The sequence below is a fragment of the Prosopis cineraria genome, unplaced genomic scaffold (genome assembly GCF_029017545.1).
Source record: "Prosopis cineraria cultivar Desert tree isolate PC_DT_omini unplaced genomic scaffold, ASM2901754v1 PC5, whole genome shotgun sequence".
NCBI lineage: Eukaryota > Viridiplantae > Streptophyta > Magnoliopsida > Fabales > Fabaceae > Prosopis > Prosopis cineraria.
Window position 1 is genome coordinate 31,635,733 of NW_026555336.1, and position 19,491 is coordinate 31,655,223.

The window sequence follows — 19,491 nt, forward strand, 5'->3', positions numbered from 1 at the left end:
AATTTTGTTACAACAATTGACTTTCACTAAACTGACTTTCACTAAATGAATTTTTGACAAACTGAAAATCAAACGCACACTAAAATGCCTTCCCCTTCTTCGATCTCGATCTTGCTCACACAACTTCTCCCCTTCCTCCATTATCCCTTGTGACCTCACACGCACGACTCCTCCACTTCCACGTTAAAAAATAAGAAAAAATTCAAAGTATCCGTTTACATTTTCATAATACTATTTGGTATTTTCATGAAAAATAAAAAAAATCAACATATGCAAAAAGTATATATGAAAAGAAGATGCATTCTACGTAAAATTGTGACATCAAGATTTCTTTTTTCAAAGTATGCATTCAGTGTAAAGAAAATTTCATGATATGCAATTTGCATATTCTAAAAGTTGCATTATTAAAATTTTGACACCAAGACAATTTTCAGGATATGCAATTTAAATATTTGAATATATAGAAGTTATATTGTATTTTCTTGAAGAATGCTTGTATATCGTAGAAAACTTTATTTTCAGAAGTACCTTGCTTGCCATATTGACACCAAATGATGTTGCTTGATATAAGATTTTCCTTATTAATCTCCAATTAACTCTAATTTCAATGTAAATAGGGATTATCCTAAAAATATTACCAAGTGCATAAGTTTTATAAAACAAGGATCCCAAAATTTTAAAATTAAAACATTACAAGATATTGCTACAATTCAAAATTAGGTAAGTAGATGTATGCGAAAGCATGTAATCATTCACAATTTAAAACTTTTGCATAATAAGTTTACATAACAAAACAGGGTAGGGGAAACGGATGATGCGCCACGGCTCATTGTACGATTTTGATGGCATTATTGTTATCATATGACAACAACAAGCGTGAATTTTTTACGAGCCCCATTTTCTCATCTAACGTTCGATTGAGGTGATTTAGGTGTTTATAAAGAAATTTTTTTTAACTCTAACTAATGGCACTGATTTTACAATTATAACATTTTTTTAATCAAAATTTGGATACCCATTTCAAAAAATCACTCATTTTCACTCTTAGTACATAACTTGTGTGCCCAATTCACATTTTAAGTGTCAAAGGCCAAATTCACAACCTCAACCATACTCAGAAGACCAAAATAGACTTTTACAATACACCATATCTCACAAATAACATATGCAATATATTTTTTTAATGCTCAACTCCTTAATTTTAAAATGGAAAGGAAAGCCACAATCTCATAAAACATCAAATAATAATCATCAATCACATGTCATACTTATATTTTACTTGCACTGATATTTTAGCCCTATTATAAATTTTACAATTAGTACATATACAATTTAAGGCGTAAAATATACAATTTAATTTAACAACCCATTAGTGCAAATAAACTAAAAACGTAAACAACCCTAGTTGGCAATATCATTTGAATTATACACATAATAATAATCAAAATATACGAGGCTTATAAGTTTTAGGATAGAATTCTAAGACTTGATTTGTTTTCCTTGGTCTTGACCCAATAAGCTAGCTCATATAATATTGAAGAGAAACGGGTAAATATAACTATTCAGTAAGTAGTTCATTTAACTTATATTAATGCATATCAATCAATTTAAATGCAAGTTGTAAAAAGTTGTCATATTCAAGTCAAATCAACATATTCAAGCACATATTTTCCTTGTTCATCATCAATGGCATAAATTCATGAGATAATATTATAAAATTAATGTTCATAATAATACAAGATTGATAACGAGATTTCATTCTAAGGGACACAATATATACAACCATGTGCTCTTTTATCACAATATGCATGATCACACCTCTTTTATATCCTTTTTATACTTCTGACACAAAATCATGGGCTATAACACACTGGAATCATCTATAAAATGATACTACCCTAGCCATTCATGCATAAGGGGCTATCAGGCCAAAGTTGCCTTACTCACTTATAGGTCATGGTTTCCCCTAAACCTCACACTGTGGGGTGTCATTCTCTTTAGACTAGCTTTTTCGTTGAATAAATGAGAAACTAGCTAGGTTTGATCCCTCGTTAAACAAGTGGGATAGTCCATTATTGAACTAGTGAGATGGTAAATATATACAAATCTCGACAAACCATTGAGCTCTAATGGTAGCCTCACTATGTGGATTTCAACTCACTACTTCTTTTTCAAGATAAACTCTTGCCTCTCATGATCATGCGATGCATAATAATGCAACATTTTAGGACATGTAATTACTCAGTCCAAGCATGCATAACATCATCATTATACTCAACTCATATATGATCGTCATATAAGCATGCATAATCAAGTCATTGAACTCCATTTTACTTTAAATCATCGAACTCTTTAAATACACATTTTATGGAACTTTACAAATATCACATCATTGAACTCTACTATACAAACATTTATGAAACTTTATATTTTTCACATTCATCAAACTCCACATTATACACACATCATTGAACTTTACAAAACCATATGATTTCACTTTACACAAATTATGTCATTGAATACCACAAAATCATAAAATTTATGCCACACTTGTATTTCAATAACTTCATACTCTTCAATTTTAACATATAATTCAATAAATTAATTAACACATAAAATTATAAGAAAGAATTCTCCTAATTATCTCAAACCTTTGAGAAGTCAAAGGTTTATCCCTCAATTACTCACTTTCAAAGTTTTTACAAAGCTCAAATGGTGCTAATAGGTAGTTGATCTACAATGAATTATGACACAATTATCAATGTCCTCTTTTATGATAATTTTCAATACTTAATTTAACACTTCAATACTCTCAAAATTCCTTCTTCTCAATTTTAAAGATACCCATAAGGTTTATTAGCTTCCTTTAACTCCATTTAACTTCATTGAACTCTTAAATAACCATTAATAAAGCCACTTTGCTCTAACCACCTCATTAACGATGGAAATTTCAGATATTTATGACTTTTACAAGTAAAAAATGCATAAAGTCATAAATGTTAGGTTTAAATAACTCAAACAACTCCCATTAACTTTATTTAAGTCAATGAATTTGGACCCATAACCTCAATGAACCAAAAATCATCTTTCCCAACTAAACCCTAACTCCACACATAAAGAAAATGTAAGAGGAAGAGAGGAAAAGAGCTTAGGAACCTTACCTTGATGTTTGGTAGCTTAGAATTGCCCCTAACCCTTTAGTTTTGCAAGCCCTAACAGAGCTCTTTTGTTTCTCCTTCATTTCTCTTTCATTTCCTCTCTGTTTTTCACATTTAATATGCTCTTATTTTTATAGATTTATTATTGTGCACTGTAGCGTACGTACCACACACTGCAGGATATGGTATATAAAGGGATTTCTACTTTTTGATGGCCCATGCACTGCGGCATCTCGTGCATGCACTGTGACATGTGATAAAAAATCATTTCTCTTTGTTCTTCTGACTTTTTGATGTTCAAGTAGCCTAACCTTGCTCTAGACCCAATCCAAGGAGTGAAATCACAATTTAAAACATCTGTTAGCTCTCTGCAACCACTAGGGGTGAGCATTGATCGGTTCGGTTCGGTCCGGTCCGGTCCCAAAATATGTAGAACTAATCGATCAAATAACACTGAAAATAAAAATCAAATTGAATCGAACAAACCAATCAAACTGAACAAGGACTCAATTGAAATTTGATAATTCGGTTCGGTCAATTAATTCAGTTTTTTGGTTTTATATTGGGCTATTGAAATTGGGCCCATTTTTTTAAATATTAAAACAAACAATACTATAAAATTAAGCCTTTTTTTCTATTTATTTTTTCAATATGAGCCCATTTTAATTACATTCATATGATATAAAGCTCAAATATTATAAAGGCATGGATAATCAAATAAACAACTACAAATAAACATCGATGATCAAATAATGGCCCCATAATCCAGTCATAACACCATAATCTAGTCACAACACCTGCTGATGAGAGTGACTGACCGAAATAGGGTTTCAGGTAATGTTATTATTTTTTATTCTTTATTAAAATAAAAAATAAAAATAAAATAAAATAATTTATAAAATTAATAAATTATATGTAATTCGGTCAGTTCTATCTATTCAATATTAAATTTTACTAACCGAATTGAACCGATCAATTAAAATATTTAAAATAAAAAAATCAAATCAAATAGACAAAATTATATTCGATTCAGTTTATTTTTGGTTTCGATTTGATTTTGCTCACCCCTAGCAACCACACACCACATAAATTTACTTGATTATCTTCTTTTACTTAGTTAATTTAGGGTTAAATTTTTCATGATGTTACACTTGACATATTGATGCTAAAATTATTGATGGTGAAGGATTTTATATGAAATATCAACAATTAAGGACCTTAATTGAATTTTTGCTTTTTATTAGTAAGAGCATTTATGTCATTTAGCCTTAAGCAATTATTGACAACAAATGACATCTTTTTTAAACAAGTCCCAAATATCTTAGTACAATTAAATTTGTGGTGAGAGACTTTTTAGCAATTTTCCTTTAAAATTTCATAAATATTATACAATATTTTTAAGAACTTAAAGAACAAAAACCTATACATAATATAAAAATTTTAACAACATGCATATATATACTTTTGCCTATCATAGTCAAACTTATGAGATGATTCTCTAAGTTTTTTATTTTTATTTTTTTAACTTATAAAATTGTGTTAACTCGCTCAACAACTAGGATAAAATATAAATTTAGTTAAACTCATGAATTGACTCTTTAAATTAACTGTTTTTACATTTATAGATTATAAAATTGTGTCAACTTACTCATGAATTCAAAATAAATTTAAACTTGATTAAACTTGCAAGTAATTCAATTAAACTTGATAAATTCATTAATTTTTTATCGAGTTGAGTGAATTAAATATATATTATGTAGAACTCAATTTATGGAAGTGTTAGAACACATTTCAAATAAAAATAAAACTTAAAAACAAAAAAATAATATTAATAAAAAGAAAACAAGAAATATAAGAAAAGAAGTTGCTCTTTGAAGATAATTAACAAACTTATTGAGAAACATAATTTAATTAAAAATTTATTATATTTTTTAAATAGAGGAAGTAGCTTCTATCTTTATGGTGTAGAGAAATTTCATTTTTCAAATCAAATTTAAACGCATTCATAAATATGAAAAGTTAGAAGGATCATTCACCTCCTTCTTCAATTCAAGTTGGAGAATGATCAAAGATACAATAATATCTCTTCAAAACCTATGCTTTCCTAGCTAATAAATGAGCACAACTAATTACATTTCTGTATGCAAAACTAATAGAAACTAACCAATCCCTATTAATCAAGTTACAAGCATTAGACATAACATCCCGATAACGATGATCAATATTGCAGCCTCTAGTGATGAGGTCTAATGCTTCAATGCAGTCAAAGTAAACTTCAATTCTTTTTGAATCCTTTCAATTAGAAAAAGTTCAAGGCTTTCAATGATTCCTAATAATTCAGTAATAGGAGACAGGCAGCTGAGCTCCCAAGTTTACAGTAGAATTCCCAATCCAATTCCCCTGTATATCTTTAATATACAAGTTTGCAATGCAGCAGAAAGCTATATTAGTTGTGAGTAATGACCATTTTAGTTTGATTATTGGGTAATCACACACTGAACTTGATTCGGGAATATATATGGAGAGCTACTAAAATGCAGCCAAAAAGGAAACTCCCTCAAGAATTTCCTTTGCATAATTATGAAATAATTAAATAAATAGCCTGCAAAGATATTTCCGTCACTAAATGAAGCTATTTTAGTTGAAGGCAAAAGATTTTCCAATAGTTTTCAAGCGTTAGATTGACAGAGACTAAAACTTGATAATAAATTTTAATTTTTTGCGTAGTTATATCTTATACTATATCCAGTGTCATATATCATATGTAGATTTGAACTTGAATTTTTTTTTTTGGGGACAAAGATTTGAACTTGAAATTTTATGTTTAAGTAAAACATATTTACTTTTCCCCTGTGAGTCCGATCACTCTACTACATTAGGATATTCATATTTTTGGCTAGACTTGCCCAAAAAACACTTTTGTCTCTTTGTTGTGTTGGTCTTTGCCCACCTTTTTGACAGGGAAAATTACAATCAAAAATCTCTAAAAATAATTAATTATACTGCAAGACCAGATAATTTTGATATTATTTTGCTAGACCAAAATACCTATCTTTATTATGAAAAGATAAAAATACTCTTCATGCATATATTATATATTCTTTTAACAATAACTCCTCATTTGGGGGGAAAAATTACATTCACATTTTAATAAAAATCAATCCCTTGTTAACAACATGAAAAAATTAACTTGGTGATTAGGAAGAATAAGTGTTATGATTTAGTAAATAAGTCTCCATTTGAGAAAAAGCAAGTCCCATTTTCATTATAACACTAACCAATTTCTTGATTAATAATTATAAAAATTAACTTAGTGATAAAGAGGAACAAGTGTTGTGATTTAATAAATAAACCCCCATTTGAAACATCTTTATTTTAACAACAATCAATTTCTTCATTAACAACTACAAAATATTAATTTAATAGAGAAATTATTATAATTTAGTAAACAAGTCTCCATTTGAGGAAAAATAAGTTTCATTTTCATTTTACAACAATTAATTCCCTTGTCACAATAAAAGTACATTATGGGTAGTTTTATCTTTTCATGATAAATTTTAATTATACTTAGGTCCTCTAGTCTTATAGAGCAATATCAAAATCATTTAGTCTTATAGTGTAATTAATTATCTTCAGGGATTTTTGATTGTGATTTTTTCTTTTTGATAAATTATATATATATATATATATAGAGAGAGAGAGAGAGCCACTTTTGAGTTAAGATATTATGTAATAAGTTAATTCTTCTATATTATTTTATTTCTCATCTTCTAATGTTCCTATCTTAGTATGTTTAACTGAAAAAAAAAAAGATTTGATCCAATACGTTGGGCAATAGCAACCAACAATGTGGCTGTAGTTTAGTGGTAAGAATTCCACGTTGTGGCCGTGGAGACCTGGGCTCGAATCCCAGCAGCCACAACTCTTAAGTGTTTCACCTTTTTCTTTTGTTGGGCTATATTGTCACGTTATTTGTCTCCTTTTTTTTTTTTTTGGGCAGACGTCCTACGTTTTTTTTTTTTTGAATCAGCAATAACGAAATCCTATCAAAAGTTAAAACTTTACGTAAAACTATGTATATCGATATGAATATGTTGGGGACAAATTATATATATGAATGATACACCGTAATTCTTGCAATAATTCATTAAATAATTGTCATTGCTCTAATAGTAACTAACAAGGTTGCCTAACTAAAGTTAACCACTTATATAGTTTTTTTTTTTTTTTTAAGTTTAGGTGAGTTGAATGATATGCCTCATCAGGATTAGAATATGTTTCCACACTCAAAGAGTGTTTTATATTATTTTAATAAACAGGTTTCGTAAATGAGTTATTACAATCCAATAAAAAAAACAATGATAACAGTAAATCCTTTTGTCAATGATCTGCAGAAGTAAAAATATTTTCTTCTTCTCTTAACTTGTCACTACTAACTTAAAATAAACAAAGAATTAATTGTAATAATTAATGTTACCTGATAAGCCATTAATAAAATGTTTGGTATTGATTAACAGTTTTTTTATAAAAGGATTAATATATTAAGAAAATAAAAAATAAAATGTCACATTATTATAATTATTATACAAACCAAGGAATGAAGAAATTGAAGAGATCAGCATCGATTGAAAATTTAAAAAATGTGAATTAAAGTGTGTTGAAGAACTGAAAGATCATGTTCAATCAATCTTATACTTGGAAGTTGAAACTTGAAGTATGAAGCGAATATTAATCCTTTTCTTGTAAAAAATTATCTTGAGATTGCAAACAATATAAGTCTATGCAAATTTTTCACCTACCGTCCAAAATAAGAAAGAGTAGGAGAGGCAAATGAAGTGATTAATAGTAAATATTTCCTCCATTAAAAAAAGTAAGACATTTTTAACAGAATCTCATCTCCTAATAAAATTACTACTTACTTTTAAACTAACTCTATCTTTTTATATTTATCTCTCTTAAACACCCTATAATAAATATAAAGTCATTCATCAACAGAAGCACTTAAAAAAATATAATGATTATATCTCAAAAAATTAAAAATATCTTATATTTTTAAATATTTATTTTTTTTAAAAAATATTTTATATTTTTAAATGAAAAATAAATACACACAAAAAAAGGGATTCTTAGGATTCTTCGGCCTCAAATGTGTATTGTAGCTTTATAGGAGGAGGTAGGGTATACCCCGCGAAGACCGCCTCACTTTCTATGTCTTCAACTACTGACATTATTTCAGTGTGTGTGAGTGGGGTTTGGTAAAGCAGCTGATCACGGAAATTTTGGTGTCCCAAATACTAATATATATTCGTTTTTCATAGCCACCGCTCTCATACATAAAGTATCAATACATTGAACCAACTGAATTATTTACTCATTAGTTATATAAAATTAATTTCTTTTCTTTTGTAAATACTTCACCTCATATCCTCTCACATATGTCAAATATTACCTATGTTACTGCATGCGAGTCGAAAGAAGTATAGAGAGAAATAAAAAAAAGCCGAAAAAAAAGTCATGATCTGTTGATCTGTAAAGCTTATAATATATAAATAAAAATAGTGTTCTAATAATGACTGATATAGGGTTAATACACAACGTACGTTATAAACTATTGTATGAATAGCATTTTAAATCCTAACATAGTAAAATGTGTATCCTTCACTTCTAAGTTTTTAACACTTGAAACCTCATCGTTAAGTAGTTAAAAAAAAAAAACAGTTACTTTTTAAATTATAGAGTCCACTCACACATTAGTAAAGTGAAGAGAAATGAGTGTTACATCAACATATGATTGTGAGAAGTTTACTTAACATTGATGTTTTAGATGTTTGAGATTTAAAGGTTGAGAGAAAATTTTGTACATTTCAATTTAGGGGATATATCACTCATTAACCTACTAATAATATATATACAAAATATTTCTTAAATTTTAATAAATAATATATCATAGCAATATCTATAATTCTCAACCGAATCCCATGTAATAATATATCGTAACATGACTTGTACGTATTCCTTCCAGGTTCCAGCCAACTTCATGAATAAGTTGAGGAATATGATAGAATATGCTACTCAAAAGGGAAAAGAAAAAAGAAGCGATGCATGTATGATGTATTCATGTGGGGTGCATGTGAGGTATATCTTCTTTAAAGCATGGCCTATTCTTTCCAGAGAATTTATTCTGCATTTTAATTTTTTTTTTACCTTTTTCAATTTATTTTTTCAAAGACCCTCACTATTAGTAGAAATTTAACAAAAAAGAAAGCTTTTGTACTTGACATGCATTGGCTATATATGAGGTCAGTCCATTGATTCATATGCCATTTGTGATCTAATAATAATATATAATTATATATGCAGCCAAAATTTACTCACATATATTTTTCCCTTCTTGATTCGTGCACATCTTTTTTAAGGCCATATTCCTTCGAATCACATTCCCAAAAATTTCCCCTTCTCCATCGACAATTCTTCTAGAAAGTTCTCTCTTTACACACGCCCGCACATAAATAATTGTGTGACAAAATATCAGAAACTCTCAAGTTATATCTTGTTTTTTATAAATAACATTACACATTTCAATAAGTATTTATCATAACATTTTTTTCTTCCAGAATTACGTCTCATAAAATCAAAGTTTTAATTCACAAGATAAAATATTAATACAGACTTGCTTGATTAGCATAGAGTATTTTAGTTCAATTTTTTATTTTTAAATATAATTATTATAATTAACTAATTTTTTAAAATTGTGGTAGTTAGTTATTTTTTATATTAAAAAAAAAAATAAAAGAAATATCTCATGGTCTAACAATAGTTATATTAAACTAAAAATATTTTCATGATAACCAACAAACATCCTATAAAAAAAATTATTACTTAAGAAATTATGGGTTGGAATTTATGTCAACGTAAACAACATCTTTTAAAAAGTTACTTTCATTTACGCTCGAAGAAATTCTTAAATAAATTAGATATATCACATTATTTATAATCTATTTAATAAAAATATGATATTTAGATGTCATTAAATATAAATTAATTCTAACATTAATGATAATAGAGAAAGAAAATATAAAAAATAAATATACATTTTGTTGTAAGAACAAAATCAATTAAAATAATGTCACATAAAATTTTACTTAGATAACTTAGGGCATTCTAATTAGATAGATCATAAATGATATGGTGCACTTAATTTATTTAATAATTTCTCTTAAACTTGATAATACTTGAATTTGACTTTGCCAAATACGTATATAAAAAACATTTTTACAATAAACAATAATTTAACAAAAAAATTAGTAATTGTAATGAAAGCTACCTGCCTAATTAAATATAATATGATTTGCACTTTCTCAGTCCTCTTTATAAGTCATTTTTATTAATTTTATCAATATCAATGCAAAAAAATAGAAGGAATAAAAGTGTGTATAATTTCAAACATACTCCTATATACTAAATCTAAAAAATAATATCATGTTACTTTTTTTTAATGAAAGATAATTTTAAAAATATTTTTAAATATTACTTAAAAAGTCACACTATAATTTATAAATAGCATCAAATGATTTTTTTAAAATGTAATTTAGATGTGGGAGTGGAGAGAGTACTCCCTCCGTTCAAAAATATAAAATATTTTTTTAAAGAGTTGGATATTTAAAAATGTAAGGCATTTTTAATTTTTTGAGATGTAATTATTGCTTTTTTTTAAAAGTGTCTCTATTGATAATGGTTTTATATTTACTGTAGGGTGTTTAATAGAAATAAATATAAAAATATAAGATTAGTTGAAAAATAATTAATTATTTTATTAAAAGATAAAATTAAAAATATTTTATACCTTTAAATGAATGGAGTAAAATAAAGCCTCGAAGAAAAAAAAGTGAAACAGGAAAAAACACTCCGTTTACTCAGCCACCATTCACGGTATATGCATGCATGTGTGTGTGTGTGTGGAGCATCAGTTACTGATTAAAGTTGCTGATTTGTATTTGTCATTCAGAATTCAGAGTATAGTCATGGCTATGGCTTCCCACAGGATGATCTGACTGACCATCTCCCTGCCATAGTACGTACGTACTTGATATAATATATGTGTAAGGAAGAGGTTTTATATCTATCTCTATGTCTATACGTGTAAGTTGCAATCAAAACAAAGACATAGTAACAGTTGTGTATATATATATTATATTGGATTACAGCTAGCTGGTAATATAATAAAAGTAATTTGGTTATTCCTTGAAATGACTTCTGAGATATTAAAACATAATGCATCAGAGCAATAGAAGCGAGATAAATTTATCATGACAAGACCTATTTTTGTGAAACCAAAAATAGCAAAATGAACTAGAAGTGCTACTAGATTTGGATACTTTCATTATCTTTTCTTTCAATTTCTTTTCCTCATCACATCCTCAACGCTCGATTAAAAATTTAAACAATAAAAATTTAATTTTTTTTATAATATTATTATAATAAAACATAAAATAAATCTAAAATACTAAAATCTAATTTGAATAGTTCACAATTGTAAACTAATTGTAGATTGTAATTAAAATTAAAATAAATAGATAAATTTGATTAAATCTTAACCATTGAATTTTCAATCTGAAGATAGATGATGAGAAGAGAAGGAGAAACAAAGATAATGAAAGAACCTAAATAATATGTGTCTACCTCTCTCCCTCCCTTACCTTGATTTATTTACTTTATAAATGCTATAATATTTTACCAACAAAAATAAATCCATTTAATAAAGATTTGATTCAAAATCCCATAAAACTGTAGATTAAAATCTTGTTAGAAATTTATTAGTAAGTGGTCTGTAAATACTGTTTAAACCTAAAACATGGCCTACTCTTGATAAATATTTGGGACTCAACTCGCTTGAACCTCTTATTATATCTAAAAAAAAAAACAGTGAAAAGAGATAGAAAGAAAGAAAGGCCGCAAGATTTTTACAACTCAAAGGATTCATTTTCTTAGGTGATGGAAGGGGGTGGGATAAAGGGAAAAGTGGGGAAAAGAGAGAGAGGGGTTAATATTGATAGTGAAGAAACTCGGAAGCTTTATGGTTATCTTCTTTTTGTAAAGAAGAAAGGGCCAAAGAAAGAATGATAATAATAACGATAATGAAGTAGTGGGTTGGGCGCCACGACATAAATTTATCATTGTGGTTGGTCCCTTTCATATGTAGAAATTAATATTATTTAATAGAGGAGATTAAGGAATAATGATTACCCACTCATGGTTTGCTATAAGGTCATGTATGGTCAACATCTTCCTTCTGTTCGTAATCCATTACTTTGACTGATCATTCTCTTTCTGTAAAACTTCATCACCTTTTCAGTACTGGTTTATGTTTTTTCCCCCCGGTAGTACTGGTTTATGTTTAGTAACAACCAAGAAAGTTTCTGTATACACAAGTCAAGTTTTTTTTTTTTTTTGAAAAAGATATATAATAAAATTTTTGGGGTAAAAGATTAAAATTAAGTCATAAAATATAAACTTTAAAATATTCAGAATTCTAAACTCATTTTTTGTGTATTATTTTTCTTTGACTTTTAAAAACAGTACAATTTAATATATTATTTTTTTTCAAAAAAAACCAATTTTATTTATCTCCAAAAAATTATTACAAACATTAATAATCAAAGCCAAAAAACACTCAAAAAAAAAACCTAAAATACAACCTAACACTTAACTTACAAAACAAAAAAAAAAAAACCAACCAAAAACAGTAACATAACTGTTCAATCTAAAAAACTAAAACAACATATTAACCAATTCCCTCTTTATTATGAGAGAAACCAGCAGAAGCAAAAGAAAAATGATGACAATTATAAGCTTCCAAATCAACAAATAACAACCTAAACAAAAATGATGTAGCTACAGAAAGCCATTCCATTGAACACATTTTCTTAGAGCCTATCACTGCTAAGAAGTTAGCAGCTTCATTACCTTGGTGAGCCACCAAAGAGAAACCAACATCTTTGCATGATTCTTTAGCTGTAATAATATCCTGCACAATATCAAAACATCTTCAATTATAATCAGAATTAAGATTCCCTATTAACATTCAAAATAGAATTTCACAATCCATTTCCACAAAAACCTTTTGATCAGGGTAACATTGGGCCACTCTCAAACCTTCCAAAACAACCAAATATTTGGCCTTGATAGCAGATTCAACAACAATATTCTTCCCACAACCACCCAAAAAATTTCCAAATTCATCTATGCAAACAAGACCAATACCAGAAGATTTCAAGACACTATTAAAAGAACCATCAACATTAATCTTAACACCCCCTGGTAAAGGTCTCCTCCAATACAAGCTTCTATCAACTGCCTCTATATGTATGACCTGTCTCTTCAATTTACTATGAGATTTCAGCATTTTACATTTATTCACAATCCTAGAAGCATTCATAATAACCTTCTCAACATTCACCCTTTCCCTATCAAATACCCAATTGCATCTACTCTTCCAAATCTCCCAACAAATTGAAGCAACAAGAGCTCTTTCAATAGCCCCAAACACATTATTATCACAAAACACATTGGCCAACCAATCAGAAACAGAAGAAATATTAATATCAAATATTAATATTTCCAAACTATAACCAAACCAGTAAGATCTTACCTAATGACAGTGGAAAAGCAAATGTTCAGTTGAATTTTCCTCTTTCAAGCAGATCAGGCATAAGGAATAAGCAATACACTTCTTTTTAAATAAAGCAACTTTTGTAGTAATAGCATCATTCAACACCCTCCAAATCAAATGACAAATTTTAGGAGGAACTTCCAACTCCCAAACTCTATTCCATAATTTTTTAGAAGGCCTAAAAGAAGAACTAGGCCCATCTTTTACTTTCTCTTTCTCATTCTCCTCATATTCAATCTTTGTAAAATGATAACCTGACTTCACAACATACTTACCATTTCTGCAAGGCATCCAAATTAATCTATCTTTATCAATCAAAGAAGGCAACCTCAGCTTTAGAATTTCATTTTTTTTCTCATCTGAAATTAAGTGTTCAATTGAACTCAAGTCCCACTCCTTGCAAGATATCAATTTAGCCACCCTCCCCACCTTCATATCATCCCTAACACCTTCACCTTTCAATCTCAGCCCCTTTAATCTAGGAATCCATGAATCTAACCATAAGTTTGCAGACTCACCATTATTTATCTGCCAAACAAAATTTTTCTTTAACAAAACACAACCTTCAAGGATGCTACTCCAACAACAAGATGGCCTTCTTCCTTTTTTGGCCTCAAATAAAGTGTTTTTAGGAAAATATAGCCCTTTCAAAATGCTATACTAGAATTCATCAGGATTTTGAATCAAGCGTCAGGCTGTTTTTGCAAGCATAGTAGTATTAAATGCCTTAAAATCCCAAAAGCCTAAATCACCTTCATTTTTTGACTTAACAAGCAAGCTCTATCTCCTCTAATGTATCTTCCCTCCACCATCCTCTTCATTACCCCACCAAAAATAAAAAATCATTCTATCTAACTCTTTACAAGTTTTAATTGGAAATGAGAAACAAGCCATTGGATAAGTTAGAATAGCATTAGCTACAACTTTAATAAGAATTTCTCTACCTGAAAAGGTTAGTAATCTTTGCCTCCAACCCTGAATCTTCAACCCAATCTTGTTTCTCACAAAAGCAAGAGAAGCAGCCTTAGACCGCCCCTAAATCATAGGCAAACCAAGGTATTTACCTGGTTGATCTACATCAAGAATTTGAAGAATAGTAGAAATTTCTTCTCTTAAATCAGAATCAGCATTAGAGGAAAAAAATAGACAAGATTTTTCTAAAGTAATTTGCTGACCATAAACAGCATAGTATACATCTATTATTTTCTTCAAAATCACACAATTATCTTTCTCCGCTTTCATAAAAAAGAGAGAATCATCCATAAAAAATAAATGGGATAATACAGGATACCGTTTAGCCAACCTTATACCTTTCAAATCCCCTTTTTCAATATGATAAGATACCATTTGAGATAACACATCAGCAACTATAATAAAGAGAAAGGGAGAAAGAGGGTCTCCTTGCCTTACACCTTTTTGTGGCTTAAACTTGTCAATACTCTTATCAGACATTATCAATTCAAATTCTACAAAAGACACATACTTCATAATCCATTCAACCCATTTCAGATCAAAACCTATACGAATCAACATAGCATACAAGAAATCCCATTCAATATGGTCATATGCTTTACCCATATCAGCTTTCATAGCAAATTCAATAGTTTTACAATTTGTTCTACCTTTCAAATCATGAAAGGCTTCATGAGCCACAATTATATTATCATGCATTAGCTTACCAGCAATAAAACCTCTCTGCTATTGTGAAATACATCTAATCATCAACCCCTTTATTCTATTAGTGAAAATTTTTGAAATATTTTTGTAAACAACATTACAGAGACCAATAGGCCTAAACTGATTCACAGCTTCAAGTTTATCTACTTTGAGGATAAGGACAATAATTGTCATGTTAATATCATTCAACTCAATCCATCATTGAAAAACTAAAAAACCAATTTAAAAATCCTAGGTTTCACAGTAGACTAAGAAGATTGATAGAACAAACCTGTGAAGCCGTTAGGACCAGGAGCATTAGTTGCATTAAGCTGAAAAACTGCCTCCTCAATTTCTACTTCAGACATAGCCATCATTAAGGATTGATTATTAGCATCAGTAATTACTTTCCTCACATATTGCAGAGCCTCATCCATTGGTCTTGGTCCAACAGAAGAGAATAATTTTCTATAATATGCTAAAAAAATACTATTAATTTTAGTAGACTCTTCTAACCAACTCCCATTATCATCTCTCAACTTTAACACCTTATTATGAGCCCTCCTCTGTAAGACAGTGGAGTGAAAAAATTTAGTATTTGATCACCAAAGTTGATCCAATTGACTCTAGCTTTTTGCCACTAAAAAATTTCTTCCCTTCTCCAAACCTTATCAATCTGCTTTACAATTTTCTTTGCTTTTATCTTTGTGTTTTCATCCCATATGCCCTCATTACAAGCTTGCAATTTCACCATCAACTCATCAACAACCTTCTTATTATTAGGAAACACTTCTTTACTCCATTTCCTCAACTCTTTCTTACAAGAATCTTGATGAACCACAATCTCTTGCCTATTATTATCCCAAAAAACATATACTCTTTTCCAACCCTTAGAAACCACTTTCTCATAATCAGTATGTGAAACCTAGTTGGCATCAAATCGAAACATCTTTTGTGATCTTTTATTAATAAAACAACAATCAAGAAGAATGATATGATGATCTGAGCTAATCAGCTCTACATGGAAAACCATAGCCTTTTCAAATTCCTCATGAAACTTAGAATTACCAACACACCTATCCAACCTCTCCTTTACATGATCATCCCTTAATTTGCCATTATTCCATGTAAACCTTGACCTTTGAAAACCAATATATATAAGATGATAGTCAAAAAGAGTCATCTGAAAGTTCTTACCACCCTTAAAGCTCTCAATCTACCTCTTGATTTTTCAAAAATAGAAGCTAAATCATTGAAGTCTCTAATGCAACAATAAGACCCCACTACACCTCTAGCTAATGATCTTAATCTATTCCACACCGCCCTTCTCTCATGCTCAATAGGATGACTATAGACAAATGTAACAAAAGCGGGCACGGAAATAGTAGATGAATACAAATGCACATGAATTAAATTTCGAGAACTAAAGATCACATCAACATCAATAAATCCATTCCACCACAGGGCCAAACCTCCTGATCTCCCTTTAGGATTAACATAAAAATCCTTCTTTATATGACATCTCCTCCTAATTGTTTTCAACTTTTTCTCCAGCATTTTAGTCTTCATAAGAAAAATGATTGAGGGCTTGAATTTTCTATTAATCTCTTTGAGATTTTTAATTGTCAAGGCAGCCCCAAGCCTCGACAGTTCCAATATATAAGCTTCATAGCTCTATGGTGGTTGTTAAAGGCCAGCCACCCACACCTTCAACATCAATCACTTCTCTTATTCCCCTTTCCACTAAATTTCCTATCTCCTCAGAACTCATAAGCTCAAAAGGAATATTAAACAAATTTCCATCCTCAATAGCTTCTTTATTTGTTTTTGTTAAACTCTTTTTTCGACTTCTTCGAACCCTTAACTTCTCTTTACGAAGACCTTTAGCCAAAATAGAAACCACAGCCTTTTGATTCACCTCCTAACTACAAGATTTTCTTCTTTTATGCACTTCATTCCATAACTCTTCATCAGCATCTGTCTTCAAACTGACAACTTTCAATTTTTCTGTAACTGTAGTCACTTTTTCTTTTCTATAAAAGGGAACGATAGCCCTTTCTAGATTTTCAGGAACAAAACTAGCACCAATATCAAGAAAAATGTCACCTTTAGTCCTGTCAATAGTTTGCAAATTATCTTTCAATTGGGCTTCCAAACAAATTTTATTTTCAGCAAGACGACCCAAATTCTCATCAACAGGCCCAGACACAATTTTCTTTCCTTTTTTATTCTTTTCTATAGCCTCTCTAGTCGAATTACAAGATTGAGTTGACTTATCAATATCAACAGTCAACTAGTCCTTTTTGACATTAATCTCAAACTCCTTTTTCATCACATCAACCTCCAACTCATCCTGTTGAATAAACTGACCAATACTCTCTTCCTTTTCAACTAATTTTTCACCAGCCATAGATCTTGTTTCTATTTTAGAATAATTCTCAGAGGTAGAAGATAATAAAAGAGCCTTACTCCTCCATGATGAATCAAACCCTCTCTTTCTTCTAATATCTTCCACTAAAAACCAACCGTGTTCAACTTCAATAAGAGCATCCTCCCAACTTTTCACTTGTGCTAATGACAACCACGCTCCAAATTTTAGTTCATCTGATTTATATCAAAACACTGATGCACACTAGTACATGTATAAGGATCATGATCAAGATGACCACATTTAAAACAAAAATCATTTAGTTTCTTATATTTTGCAGAAATCCAAACAGGATCGTTCTCAGGTCTTTCAACCCACAAACCAAGCACAAGACATAGATGAATATTAACTAGAACACGAATATGAAGAAAACCATGCCTAGTCTTCTCACCTTTCTTAGGATCTTTCACCATCACAACTTTACCAAACTTAGATCGAAGAAAAATTGCATTTTTCACAAACATTTTTTCAAGAGGCAAATTATGAAGTTGAATCAAAAAAGGACATTCATCAAAGTTAATTTCATCAATTACTTTGAATTTACCTCTTTTTTGAAGACAAAATAACTGGCCTAAAATAGACCAAGGTATGCCTTGCAAGATCCGTTGACCTTTTTCTTCGGAATCAAAACCAAAAGTAAAAACGTTCTTCCTTATTTCTCCAATTTCAACACCATCAACCATATTCCGCGCTTTTCGAACCATCGTAACCACTGTTGCTTGATTCAAAACGTGATCCGAAGCAAATCACCTAGCTAGAATAATCTTCTTCTCCTTACAATCATCCTTTCGTTTCCATACCAGATCACTCACCTTGACCTTAAACCCCCTCTACTACTACTACTACCCCCAACCTCTGATCGACCTCCAATTGTCATATCCGATCAGCGATCTCACCCCAAAACCCCTAAACCCTCGCTCTCACATACTTACGCGGAGAGAATTTAGAGCGCCCATGTGGAGCGAATTTGTTTAATTGCATGTTAAGCAAAGAATTATTGATTAACTATTGTTAATCAAAGTTAACTTTTCCTATTGATTAACTAGGAAATTATAGAAAAAACTTTTAAAATTATAGAAAAAACCAAAACATTATAGTAAAAAATTTAAAAATTACAGACAAGACCTAAAAAAATTTCACAATCTTTCTCTATACTTTTAAAGTTTTTTTTTGTTCTTTTTTAGTAAACTAATAATTAAAGTTAATTTTTGTTAACAATAGGAGCTAAATTGCATTGTTTTCAAAAGTTGAAGAGAAATATTATATAATAAATGAGTTTAGAGTTTCAAACGCTATTAGGGGTCAATTTAATTTTTTTTTTCAATTTTTGATTCATTGAATTTCCCTCAATTATTGATTTTGTCATTAAAATTTAATCTTTATTAATCATATCCTTGAAATTTTAAGATCAAACACAATCAATCTTAGCTTGTTGATTTGAAGGGAAAATAATATTTTATAGACAAATCGTGTATGGTTATGAAATTTTAGGGATTCAGTTCAAAAAAATTAAATTTCAAGAATGAAATCAATAATTGAACCAAACTTAAAGATTCAAAGTATCATTAACCTCAAAAAAC

At 29.5% G+C, this 19,491-nt stretch overlaps 1 long non-coding RNA gene and 1 other non-coding gene across 3 annotated transcripts; one reads left to right on the forward strand and one right to left on the reverse strand.

Moving 5' to 3' along the window:
- Nucleotides 1–7,007: 7,007 nt before the first annotated feature.
- On the forward strand, nucleotides 7,008–7,079 carry TRNAH-GUG (transfer RNA histidin (anticodon GUG)). The gene has a single exon. It is a non-coding gene; the product is annotated as a tRNA-His (tRNA).
- Nucleotides 7,080–12,748: 5,669 nt separating this feature from the next.
- On the reverse strand, nucleotides 12,749–18,848 carry LOC129310987 (uncharacterized). 2 transcript variants are annotated; one of them, XR_008593204.1, is made up of 2 exons: nucleotides 18,456–18,848; nucleotides 12,749–13,182 (listed from the first exon to the last, which is right to left on the reverse strand). It is a non-coding gene; the product is annotated as an uncharacterized LOC129310987 (long non-coding RNA). The 2 variants fall into 2 exon arrangements; XR_008593203.1 differs by lacking the exon at nucleotides 18,456–18,848 and adding an exon at nucleotides 14,772–18,449.
- Nucleotides 18,849–19,491: the final 643 nt, after the last annotated feature.